This window comes from Piliocolobus tephrosceles, chromosome 8 (genome assembly GCF_002776525.5).
Source record: "Piliocolobus tephrosceles isolate RC106 chromosome 8, ASM277652v3, whole genome shotgun sequence".
Classification (NCBI taxonomy): Eukaryota; Metazoa; Chordata; class Mammalia; order Primates; family Cercopithecidae; genus Piliocolobus; species Piliocolobus tephrosceles.
In genome coordinates, this window is record NC_045441.1 from 90,542,689 (window position 1) to 90,556,565 (window position 13,877).

General features: G+C 33.8%; 1 long non-coding RNA gene across 1 annotated transcript; it reads left to right on the forward strand.

Annotated features, from left to right (window-relative positions):
- The first annotated feature begins 282 nt into the window (after nucleotides 1-282).
- Nucleotides 283-13,204, forward strand: LOC111552381. The gene is made up of 3 exons (XR_002734625.1): nucleotides 283-410; nucleotides 10,037-10,081; nucleotides 13,036-13,204. It is a non-coding gene; the product is annotated as an uncharacterized LOC111552381 (long non-coding RNA).
- The last annotated feature ends 673 nt before the right edge of the window (nucleotides 13,205-13,877 follow it).

Sequence of the window (13,877 nt, forward strand, 5' to 3'; positions counted from 1 at the left end):
TGTTCAGTTCCTTAGTTTCTGATTTGTGGCTTGTGTTCTTCCTTGCTCCTTACACTTTTTGCTTTGGCTGCATTGCTACCATTTCTGGATGGTTTTTTGAAATGTTTGTGAAACAGCATAACTTCTCAGCATGTTTTATGGAGTGTGTTGTGTTTTTGTAGCATTGCAATTTTTTTAAGTAGCTGTTTTGCAGAATCATTTTCTATGTACTTCAGCAGATCTGTAATCACACACAATACATTATTATTTCAGTAGGACATGAAAAACAATAACAATGTTGATCAAAAGAGCCAGAGGAAAGACACAATTACAATACAGGAAAGCAAAAGACAAAAAAGCAGATGAACAGATACCATTTATTATAACTGAAGACTAAGAAATCATTGCAGCTGGAATGACCACTAGAACAGGTGGGTTTTTGAACAACACTCTTTTATTTATTTTTTTCCTGATTCATAAAAGTAACACATGTGTATATCCACTGGAGAAACTTTGAAAAGTATACATATAAGAAAAAATAAAAACAATGTCAACTAGAAAAACTCTTTAAACATACAACTATCATACCTCAAAAAAACTATGGTATATTATTTTTTACTTTAAAGTATTTCATTAGCATTTTACTATATTTTAAAATTACTTGATCTATAATTTAAAGGCTTTAATATTATATAAATAATATGTATATAAAGATTTTCTTTTATTATACATGATACTCTATAGATTTGTTGTTAATTTTTACTTATTTCCAATTATTTCTTGAGGATATAGTTTTTTAAATGAAGTCACGCCAAAGAATATGAAATTTTGCATCTTTTGATAATCATTGTTAGTTTTCCTCCAGAAAAGTTGAGAAATCTTTAACAGAAAATTAGGAGAATGTTTATTTTTTGAATCATCATAAGTATTTACATGTCTGTTGTGGGTGGAATTGTGTCCCCCAAAGAAATACGTTGAGGTCCCAACCTCAGGTATTTGTGAATGTGACCTTGTTTGGAAATAAGGTCTTTGCAGGTATAATCGAGTTACTATGAGGTCATACTGGATTAGGGCAGCCCTTAAATCCAATGCTGGACTCTTAAGAAGGTGAGGGAGCTTCTTAAGAGACATGCAGAGACACAGAGGAGACTTAGGGAATAAGGCCCTGCAAAGATGAAGGCAGAGACTGGAGTTATGCTGCTATAAATCAAGGAATGCTGATGATTGCTGGAAACCAGCAGAAGCCAAAAGAGGCAAGGAAGGATTCTTCTTTAGGAGAATGACTCTACCAACATCTTAATTTTGGACTAGACTCCAGAACTGTGAAAGAGTAAATTTCTGCTGTTAGAAGCCACCCAGTTTATGATAATTTGTTACAACAGGCTTGAGAAACTAATACAATATCCTTCTTTAAAAATCATCATTATTTAGGGATTTTAAGATAATGTCTTTCAATACCAGCGAAGAGAAATCTTTTTTCTTATGCTTGTGGCAGAAAGGAAATTATCATGCATGTCTGTTCTGAAAGATTGGCTTAAAGAGTCTAATAAGGCCATTTAGACAGACCCTTGTTTACTGGTTTTGCGTTATGATAAATGTTTTTCTTACTGTGGTTTCCTAAGTTTCATTTGTGAGTCTGCCTAAGCCTCATCTTCCAGCCCCCTGCCACCCTCCTCACTTACCTAAACAGTGCCATGTGCATGGAGTTGTATAGAAGCTTGGAGGACTTACTTCTAACGTAAGACCTTCTTTGGTGGTGTTTTTGTTTGTTTGTTTGTTTTGTTTTGTTTTTGCCATCAAAGCCCTGGTATAGGGAAGATTTGGCTATCATTCCACTGGGATACAGCTTTTTTGTTTTTTTTTTTTTTTTTTAGACTCTCTTCTTTATTTGTCTTGAATGGACAAACCTTGCAAGTCCCAGCTTTATTTAGAAGTCTCATTTCCAACTCTATACCGAATTAAGACCCAGTGCCATGTTTTCTCTTGCTATTGGCCATTAAAACTCTAGTCTCCTAGATGTAGGGTCTATATTTGGGCTGATTCCTCCTCTCAAAGCATGAAATAGTGAATTTTCCATTTTGTCTTTACATTCCCTCTTCATTCTGGATGAATGAAGTTTTAAGTTTCTTTCTGGGAGCTTCAAGTCGCATTTTCTTTTTTTTTTTTTTTTACTTCAGCTATGATGGAAAAATATATATATATATGCTCACTAATAGTAGTATATATAGAATATATATTGTATAATAAATAGTGTATATTATATATATAATGTTCACTATTAGTGTATATACCATTTGTTCACTAGTAGTGTGTGTATATATGTTCATTATTTTGTTAGTGCTTTTAGCTAGTATATCTAGTGTTTGTAGCTCAGGAAAAGATACAATTGTTCTGTATTTTTCCAAGTGTTAGCTAAGTTACATGGTGACATATTATTCTACTTTTTTTGGCTGTGGTACACCATTACACTTTTTTCAACTCACTACCTCCTCATAGAATTCACTTTCATTATTAATGGACTAATTTCTTTAGTAGTATTTTGGGAGTGTTTTGGTTGTAAACTGAGTTCCTATATATTAGGAAAATGTCTTCATCCCATATATCAATGGGTTTAACTGAGTACAGAATTCTGCAGTCAAAGGTAAATTCCACGGTTTGATGGTCAAACTTACTCTGTGTTGCTCCAACTCTCTTAATATTTCCAGTCTCTACTTTCCTTGGGTCTGGAGAAACTTAATATGCTGCCACTGTGTGCCATTCTCTCTCAGGCTCTTACTTACATTCTAGGTTATCAAGTCATTGTTTAATTTTATCACCCCCCTTTAGTTTCTTAGTAATCCTTATCATTTCTGACATTTAAGATTTTCTTTTTTTGTTTTGAGCATAGTGTCTAAATGATTACTCACATACATGGGTACTTGCATGTACAGATGCATATACTATACACATATATATGGTTACAATTTTTGCTATTATGACTAAGAGTTATTGGGGAGAGAGGGTACTATTGAGTGTACTCATTTCCAATGTGAAACAAAGTTCATTTTTTGTAATATGATACAAAACAAGTTTTTTCCTCTAAAATCTTTAAAAGAATATTAGCAACTACAGTAGAAGTTTTATTTCTATTTTTGACTTACAAAAATCCATACCTAGAAGAAATCAATGAATCATGTGGCACAAAGGTGATGACTTTTGTAATGCCTAACTTATTTCTATCAACTCAGGATATGACTTCTATAGTAGTGTTAAAGGAATATAATAATTTTTTAAAAATTCGCTTTTTAATTTCATGCTACTTTCTCTACCTGGCTTAGGACTATAACATGTAAACTATTATTTGACTAATGGAATCTCAAAAACTCAGCATTAATTAATACTTTGAATGTAACTATTTTAAAATCTAATGCATCTAAATATTCATTCACTACTCATGTTTTGTGCATCTACAGTTTTCCATATATGCATTGTCTTGCAAAGTCCTTGTCCTTAAGGAACTTATGAAAGACAAAGAGAAAGAGGAGGTAAACAACAAAAAGACTAATAAGGTGCTGAAATAAAAATCATAAGAGATATATAAACATGTTGTTACTATCGCAAAGTGGAAAACAGTTACCTCAGGCTGGAAGTATTAGTCAAATGAACTGATACAAGTATTTATAATGTATAATCACCCAAATTCAATGACATAACACAATGAAAGCTTATTTCTTGTTCACATCAATACACTGACATGAGTTGGGCAAGTAGGGACCCAGGGGCGGAGGCTCTTCCATCCTACTATGCTGCCATCTTGAACATATGATCTCCATGACCACAGTTGAAATGGAACACAGTGAGGACAAACACACAACTCAAGAAAAGGCCAGCATTAGTTTCTGCCACATTTCAACAGTCAGAAGCCAGTCATATGATTCCAATGTAATTTCAAGAGAGGCTGGAAATGTAGTGTTGTTGGATTTCTAGGAAGAGAAGTACATACCAGTGATGAGTCTGTTCCACACAGATTAAGTTAGGAAGCTCCCCAGGACATGCTAGTAATAAAATGACTTTATCATTGTGTTTACAATTTCTTTATGGTAGGAATGGTAAAATCTAGTAAAGTTCCTTAAGTCCACACACTGAGAAGAAAGTAAGAAATTATGATGTCACAAAAGGTGTGTATGTAGGAAAATAAAGACATCAAATATATCACATTTTGAATCCTGCCTTGTTGGAAGAAACACCAAAATTATGGAAGAAACAATATTTCCCATCAGTACTAAGGTGTATAAAACAATGAATACTGAGTATAATTTTATATTGACATTTCTTAAGGGAGCTAATAGTTACATTGCTGGAAACTATTGATGTTGTTTGTTCTTCTAAAGTTTTATCATCTAGTTCTCATCCTTTATAGTTTCCTTCGAGTTTATTCACATCTACTTTTAATCTGAAAGCAAAGCCACTTGGCTTACTTCATATCAAGATGTTTACATATACTTGATGTTGAAACTTTTGTGTACAGCGGTTTCTGTGGTTGAACTCTGAACACCAGAAATCCCACCAAGCCAGTGTTTTCTCCTATCTTCCTAGTAATTCTTTAATAGCTTATTCTAGTTCCTAATGAGCACTGGAATTCTCTTGTTGATTTAAAACTACACTCAGAACCTATAACTGAACTGACAATCTAACTCCTTGGCTTGTAGGGATGAACCCTGTACTCTCTATTCTGTACTTTCATAGGCTGACTGTGGTACCATTTTTAAGTGAACAGATAGCCTGATCAATATCATTGTTCCTCAGCAAATGTAGTGTAATTCCATGATGATTCTAGTTGCTGAATTTGCCTCCACCAAATTGGGCTACCTTTAATACAGAAGCTAGTCAAAATCAAACTTATGATGGTCCTATATTTCTGAATCATAGACTGGTCTGGGGGCCATCAATCTTGATCAATGACCTACTCTAGATCAATCCTCCAAACTGGTTTGATACAGACTTCTATGAAAACTGGTAATGTTTTCCTTAATCACTCTAGCTAAGATTTTTCTTCTTTAAGTTCACTTGTAAAGTTTATTAGCTGATAAAAAACTTTCTTCCTGAAAGTGAATGTCTATAAAGCCAGTGAGTACTGTACATTTACAGTACTGAGTACTGTAAATATAAACATGAATAAGAGTGATCCACATTTTGAAATGATCATAATCTAATCAGCATGAGTATATAAATATACATGTAACACATTATAATTGCTGCAGTGACTATTTGAACAAAAGGCTAATCATCTACCAAGCAGTAAAGGCAACAAAATAGTAAGTAATTTGTCAAATGAATGAATATTTGAATATCTTCCTTCATTACAAGGACTTTTGAAAGTATTTCTTTATTGGTGACCATTATTTATTTATTTTTCTACATTTCAATGTGGTGTTTAACCTCTAGCCATACTCTGAGGGCCTAAATGATCTCACTGAAGTTTTCTACCATCTCCTGATATCTAACGCAACTCCGACTGGTAACAGAGACATCTAAATGCCCACTTTCAATGATCAAAGTTAACAGATCTCCAGAGTTAATACTCAATTAACATTGCTCAGAAGAGGGCACAGACATGGAATTATAAATGTTGCAGTTACTAGTATGAACCATATTAGGATAATTAAAGCTGAGGTCACCATGAAGATAAATTATAGAGCAAGACTGAAATAGAATAAAAGATGAAATACTTTAGAAATGTAAAATGTGAAGTGGTTTCTAAAGAAAGTTCAGAGAAAAGGTAACTGTAAAAGAGCATTGTCCCACAAAAGTCAGTGACAGAGAGATATTGAGATATAGGGAGTGATAAACAATGTTATATTCCAAAGGTTAAGTTAAAGTAACTAATATTTTTTGACCACTTGCTTTTGCTTGCTGTGTTCTGATTTGAAAACTATACTCTTTTATATCATTATTTTGTGATTGAAATAAATAGGTATATATATTATTCACTACCCTCTAAGAATTGTAATATGTTTTACTCCAATATACTAAAATTTCTAGGAGTGAGAAAACTATTCAAAATATTTACTATTTTCCTAGACTTCAAATAAATTCTAAACTAGAATTCAATGCACATCATTAGCAAGTTAAAATAATTAACAAGGATAAAGATACTATTTATTTTCCATTAGTATCTTGGAAGCAAGCTCATTCACTCTATGAAGTCAAAATAGATATTCCAGTATAGTTTTCATTCACTTAAAAAGAACCTTCAGTCTCCCGGCAGTGCTTCCCATTGCTGGACCCAGTAGGCAGCCAAGTTGCAAAGCAGACTGGGAAAGAATAATTGTGAGGATCAGTCCCCTTTGTTACAGAGTCAAACAAGGGAAGATGGAGAAAAGATCTGACAGCAGTCAAACTCCCAGCACTATGTGAAGTCATGTTTGGGATTATTTTTCGGTAGCTACAGGTGCTAACAACCCTGTCACAGAAGTGTCTAATAGTAAAAAAGAACCATACTCCTGTAGTTGGCTTTTAAAGATAAGGATAAGCTTGTGTTCAGAAACTCAGGCATTCCTTAATATGCTTCAAGTTACATTCACCGTTCTCCTTTGTCTTTAGTGCAATTAAGTTAATTTTAGTAATGCTTCTATCCTTGATGCTGAGTATGCCAGAAGAAAAAAGATTAATATAAGATGGTGGTAAATGTGTTCACTACACCACTTTTTCAAAATTCTGTTTGATAAGTTTTTCCTTTATTCTTATTGATATATTCTTTATTCATATATATATATATGAGTATTTTACATATATAGAGTACATGTAACATTTTGTTGCATGCATAGATTGTATAATGATTAATTCAGGGTATTTGGGGGTATTCATCACCTCGAGTATCATTTCTCTGTGTTGAAAACATTTCAAGTTCTCTCTTCTAGCTGCTTTAAAATATATAATACATTCTTGCAAACTATAGTCCCCCTAGTCTGCTATCAAACATTAGAACTGGTACCTTCTATTTAACTATATGGTTATACCCATGCAACAACCTCTCTTCATACCCCTCTCCCAACCACAAACCTTCCCAGCCTCTGGTATCTATCATTCTACTCTCTGCCTCCATGCATGAATGTTTTTAGCGCTCACCGAAGAACCTGTGAAGTTTTCTGTGCCTGGCTTTTTTCACTTAACATAGTGACCTCCAGGCCCATCCATGTTTGCTGCATATGACGGGAATTTTCTTTCTTTTTTTATGGCCAAATAGCATTCCATTGTGTATACAAACCACATTTTCTTCATCGATTCATCCATTGATGGACACTTAGGTTCATTTCATATCTTTGCTATTGTGAATAGTGCAGCAATAAATATTTGTGTATAGACATCCCTTGGATATACTGATTTCTTTTCTTTTGGATAAATACCCAGTTGTGGGATTGCTAGATTATGTAGTTTTTAGTTTTTTGAGAAATCTCCATACTGTTTTCCACGGTGGCTGTGCTCATTTCCATTCCCACCAACAGTGCACAAACATTCCCGATTCTCCACATCCTCACCCAAAATAATCTGTTATTTGTTGTCTTTTTAATAATAGCCAGTCTAACTGGGGTAAGATGATATCTCATTGTGATTTTGATTTGCATTTCTTGACGATTAGTGATGTTTTCAGGGGAAGATTAAATACATCATACTTTTATAATATACATTTTTATATATTATATAAAATACATGTCATAAATTGATATGTAAATTCTTATTCAATAAAAAAAAAAAATCAGCCAGGCAAGGTAGCTCATGCCTGTGATCCCAGCACTTTGGGAGGCCGAGTGGGTCACTGGAGGTCAGGAGTTCAAAACCAGCCTGGCCAACATAGTGAAACCCCATCTCTACTAAAAATACAAAAATTAGCCAAGTGTGATGGCGGGAGCCAGTAGTTCCAGCTTCTGGAGGAGACTGATGCAAGAGAATCGTTTGAACCTGGGATGCAGAGGATGCAGTGAGCCAAGATAGCGCCACTACACTCTAGCCTGGGCAACAGAGCGAGACTCTCTCATAAACACACACACACACACACACAGACACACACACACATGTTAAAATCAGTAACAGACTTCAAAGGAGTTCTACAGTTTTTATAGGCATCTGCAGATTTTTGCGTAAGGGAAAATAGCTAATGCCATACCTCTTACAAGTCCAGCTAGCTAACGTATTTTGGCATCAAGATGTTCTTCCTGGTGCCTCCGTCTCATCACCTTTATTATGAAGATTAGTCTTATATTATTAAAGTTTTAGCAGCATATATAAGGTTTTAGACTGCCATTATTCACAGGCCAAACATATCTTCTAATGAAGTTATTCCACTTAAATTATTCTGACAAAAATAATACTTATTGTTATTCTGCCAATGATGCTTATATCTTGTTAAAAACAACATAAGCCAGAAAGTAACTTTATTACCTGTGGTTTCATCAAAGACTTGAACATGTATCATCTGAAAAGCTAGTGAATGTCTGTAATCAGATTAGACCATTCCTTGCAAGATCCTGCCCACTGTTTAGCCAGAGTGTAGCCCACTGTGCTCCTGCAGGAATCAATAAATTGCCTTTCACATAGTATGTGCTTTCCACTCTGCTTTCTCTTCTCCATGGTCAACTTACCATGGTAAGTTTACCATGTTGATTATTTGTTCGTCTGCTTGGGAAGGTAAATTTAATTTCAGAAGAAGGAAGAGTATGGTGCAATTTGTTCTGGCAGTCAAGCTTTGTTTTCTAATCTCGCTGTACTGGAGAGAATGAAAATCTGGAGTCCCATCTGATCCTTGTGTCTGCTTCTCAGCTGGTTCAGAATACACTGGGCATGCTGGTCAGAAACCTGATGAAATAGACTCAGGAACTAGCTTTTGGTGCAAATTATGTAGGGAAATGGAATTGTTAGATATGAGTTCTGTATTTCTTTTTCGTGAAAGGAAAAACTTTCATTTGAAAAGAATGATAGTCTACTATAACTTCCTTTTGCCACAGATCCATGAGTGAAATAGTGCCAGAGCTTTTAACTGTTTTCTCATAAGGTGAGATAGATACCAAAACATATAAAATATTGTATATATGTTATGAAGCACAGAAAAAGAGCAAACATGAGCCTTATTCCCATTTCCTTAAGAATTAGAACATTAGAAATAAGGTGATTTTACTTACATCCTTCTTCCTCAGTTTCCTGCCCCTTCTTCTTCCACCCACCCACCTGTATTAGTTTTTTATTGCTGCTAGGAAAAAAAAAAAAAAACACAGAAAAAAAATGTTTAAAATAACATTTATTTATCTCAGAGTTTGTGAGTGCTCTGCCTCATGACAAAATGAAAGGATCATGAAGGATGTGCTTACTTAACATGCCACTGTATTAATCAAAAGATTCTTTTAAAAATAAAGTTTTGGTGCTGCAAAAGAAATAGCACTGGAATATAAAATTTTCTTTTTAATTCTCAGCAAGGCAATGTACTTCTGTAGAAAGGTGCGGCCTTACAGATGGAGCAATGGTGAACTATGGATGAGAAAATGTGTTCTGTGTATTAAATCTTTCTTCTTTGGACTAGTCCTCCAAATTTTGATACTTTATATCTAATGAAGACATTTGGATTTCAATTTCTTTAAAATACACATATGTGAAATACAGTGACATGTCTTTGTCAATTCTTCCTTCTGTCATAAGGTTATGCTTTGGTTTTACGGGCTACCCCAAGGAGGCAATCCTTATCAGGAGACTTGTGCACAAAGAACAAAATCGAAAGACTATAATGGGTTTTAATAAATATGAAATTTTGAATTGTATTTTGAAACATCTGATGGACTTACTGTATATTTAGGATTGCTTAAATTAGCCTGTCAGCTAAATTGAAAGAGTTGTTCTGTAATTCAGAGTGCAAATCAAGAAGCATCATGTGGAGGAGAATGACTGAGTTCAGAAGTGTGGGTCCTATACTGCATCCTTCACATCATGTTATCATGATGAATGGAATGTAACTTCACACTTATACTGCCTATATCCAGCTGAAAAGAATACATGATCATGTCACAACCTAAGTCTACTTTTATTTTTTCAGCCTACCACTTGAGAGTATGACAAAAGTCAAGGGTTATCGTTAATGGTGAGTAACATCCTATAATGATTACATGTAGGTTGAGAAGGGACTTTTGTATGTTTGAAAAAAGAAAATGTATCCCAAATTATAAAACTCCAAGCACTATTTTTTCTTGTCATCTAATATGGACATATTTTATTTTCTTTTATAAATCATTAGCATTAACTTAACACTGGAAGAAAATATTTATGAATGATAAACTCTGCCATAAGCTAAGAATATCAGGCTAAAAAGAATAGTAGCCCTCTGTGACTTCTTGGTGCATTCATGGTGCTCAATAAATTAAGCTGCATGCAAATAATCCTTTAAGTAGAAAAATATGAATTATGTCCATGAGTGTCAATATATTTAGTTTAAAAAACATGCTATATATTTATAAGAAAAATATTGTCCATTTAAACTTTTTAAAATGGAGATGACTGCTTTTCTATAGTCTGATCCTTAGGATTAAATGATAGGTCAGGATGTTTTTCTGAGGTAAAATAGGATACGGTTTTTAAAAAATGTTTAGCTTTCACAAATTAGAAGCTTGTCTCTATTCCTTTTGTTAATCACTAGGTAGAACAGCCATCACACTAATAATGCTAATAATAAGATATCTCAAGTCCAATGAAGGTGGTTTTGTTTTCTTCATTTTGAGAAAGCTTAACATGCTCCAGGTTTTCTGAAGTACATACACAGTACACTATGCTAGTTTAAAAATGATTCTATGATTTATGACTTCTCGTGTTTATACTGGATCTATATTTAATTACCAGTATCTGGTTGTCAGAAAGTCATATATTTGCAAAAGATAAAGCCAAAAATTTTAGAATAGTTTAGGACACTTGCAAGAGTAGATCCAATTACACATCAGTTACCAAAGTCACTTTTAAAAGCGACTTTGAAGTACAATACCCCCTTATCATAAAAATTCTTTGGGAGTCCAACATTCTCCACCACAACAATTACTTAGCAATGAATTTCATGGCAAGTTTGTCTACATAAAGAATAATGTTATTCTGGTAAAATAATGGAAACATAATAAGGGAAATTGAAAAAATTAGGCTAAAATGGGATATATTTATATGTAAATGTACCTCATAAATGTATTTCAATATCATATATATATGGTACATTTATTTATGAGATGCATTTATTTATTCTGGGATGATTTTTAAACTTCCTTATATCAATTATGTGAGATTTGGTTAGGTTAAATAAAGTTCAACGTTACTCATACGTTTCCCCTTTGATTCCCAAATATCCCATCTGTTACTAAGAAAGCTTTTCCACAAGGGTAGATTTGCAAAAGTTTGGAATTGTATTTGCTTTTATAATAGTTATGGTAAATTCATCATACAGTCACTGCTAGCATATTTTTATTACTGTGATATAACTTTATACTGAAATTGCCTTATTCCTTGCTATCTTATCAGTATATCAGTATACTTCACCCAACTATACAGAGCCTCATAAATCTACTAGGCCATCCTATCTTTTAGCTACAAAAAAGTATTGTTGTCACTCATTTACAAAACATTTACTTCATCCATATAAAACATACTCGATTTCCATAAAAATCCCCTTTAATTGTGCGTGTGTCGGGGGTGGGTGGGGGCTGATCACCTATTATTTGCTACTAGGTAGCAGCTACAGAAGCAACCATTTATTTTCCTTCCTGTGAACTTTGTGTATTTTGGCAGTCAGTGAAGCCATGGCATACAGGTGAGGCTGCTGAGAATCAGATTTTCAAAGACCAGCAAAAAGAATTAAGGCATAGAAAAATGTACTTTATTCATTTACACTTGTTAGTTATTTTAATTTATGAATTTGATATGGTTTGGCTCTGTGTCCCCACCCAAATCTCATCTTGAATTGTAATCCCCATGTGTCAAGGGAGGGACCTGGTGGGAGGTGATTGGATCATAGGGGTGGTCTTCTCCCTTGCTGTTGTTGTATAGAGTTCTCAGGAGATCTGGTTGTTTGGTAAGTGTGGGGTTCTTCTCCCTTCTTGTGCGCTCTCCTTTCTCTTTCTGTCTCTCTTCGTCTCTCTCCTGCCAGAGAGATGTAAGAGATGCCTTGCTTCTCCTTGGCCTTCCACCATGACTAGTTTCCTGAGGCCTCTGCAGCCATCTGGAGGTGTGAGTCAATTGAACCTCCTTTCTTTTACAAATTACCCAGTCTTGAGTAGTATCTTTATAGCAGTGTAAAAGGAACTAATACAGAATTTTTTCAAATATTTGCAAAAGTGTAGAGAATAGTAAAATAAAACATATGCATATATACTCTAATTTCAACAGTATGTCTAATTTTGTTCATCTATTGCTTCCCTTCCAGATTATATATGTGGAAATCCAAGACATTAAATTATTTCATAGGTACATACTTTGATGTATCTCTAAAAGACAAGTACTCTTTAAGCAAAAACAGAACTATAATATGATTGTGACAACTAAAATGAGTGCAGTAATTTCTTATGATTAATTTTCAAATAATTACATTTTTACTTCTTAGAATGTTCTTACCTAAGTTTAGACGACTGGGCTGCATACAGCCTCACCTGTATGCCATGGCTTCACTGACTGCCAAAATACACAAAGTTTACAGGAAGGAAAATAAATGGTTGCTTCTGTAGCTACTACCTAGCAGCAGATAGGTGTTCACCCCCCACACACACACAATTAAAGGGGATTTTTATGGAAATCGAGTATGTTTTATATGAATGAAGTAAATTTTTTGTAAATATGAGTGACAACAATACTTTTTTGTAGATAAAAGATATGATGGCCTAGTAGATATTTGGGAATGCTGAAGAAAAGTTGCACTAACAATAATAACAGCAGTTAATAATAAACTAATAAATGTTGAGACAGGCACTGTGCCTCAGGTCCTGTGCTAATTGCTGTACTTGGATCAATATTTTAGTCTTTTGAAAAACACTGGATAATAGGCATTATTATTTTCTCTGTGTTTTTTAGATTGAGAACTACATGAAACAAAGTCCTGAAGTCATGGATCTAATGGCAAAACTAAGTCAATTACAAGTATCTCATTCTATTATCTGTACTCCTTCTTACCCACCTCTATATAATTTAGTATATTTTAGCATAGATGAATATACAGAGTGGAATACTACCCAAATATATACACCACCTTTTCGGTAATTCCATATTTATTTGAATATAGAAAATTCTTTTCTTTCTTTTTTTTGACAGTAAATGCACATAATTTTACCTATGAATGCAGGAACACCTATTCACTGACTAAATTTAGTAGAAGCTTCTATTTCATTATCTGCAAAATAGTCTATGCACACTGTAACACATAAATGTGAAGATAAATGTATTTTTTCTATTTAGCTAAAATATTTTAAAGAGCAAGAAATAGTAGAGAATAAATTTTAAAAATACATTTCAATATACAATTATACATATTAAGTATGAAAATGGTTCCATATTTGAGGTTGACTTCTAAATGAATACAAAATAAAAAGCTTATCAGTTTTAGGACAACAAAACTATAGGAACTATAAAGAAAGCGGGGGATGCACTAAAATTAGTAGCTGGCATACAAGGAACGCGTGTTGGCTGAAACAAAGGAAGCTCATTTAGGAACGTATCAGATTGAACTAAGCTGTGATGGAGACTTGTTTGAAGGTTTATATGTTGCTGTGAGTGTTCCAGGTATGTTAATTTCATCTGTTTTTTAATATTTTTATTGGGTGCCTCCCATTGTTCTGAGGCATCAAAGTAAATATTAACTTAATCACCTTTCTGAAATGATTCTTACATAAGGATTTCTTATGTAAGTTATTCGAGTT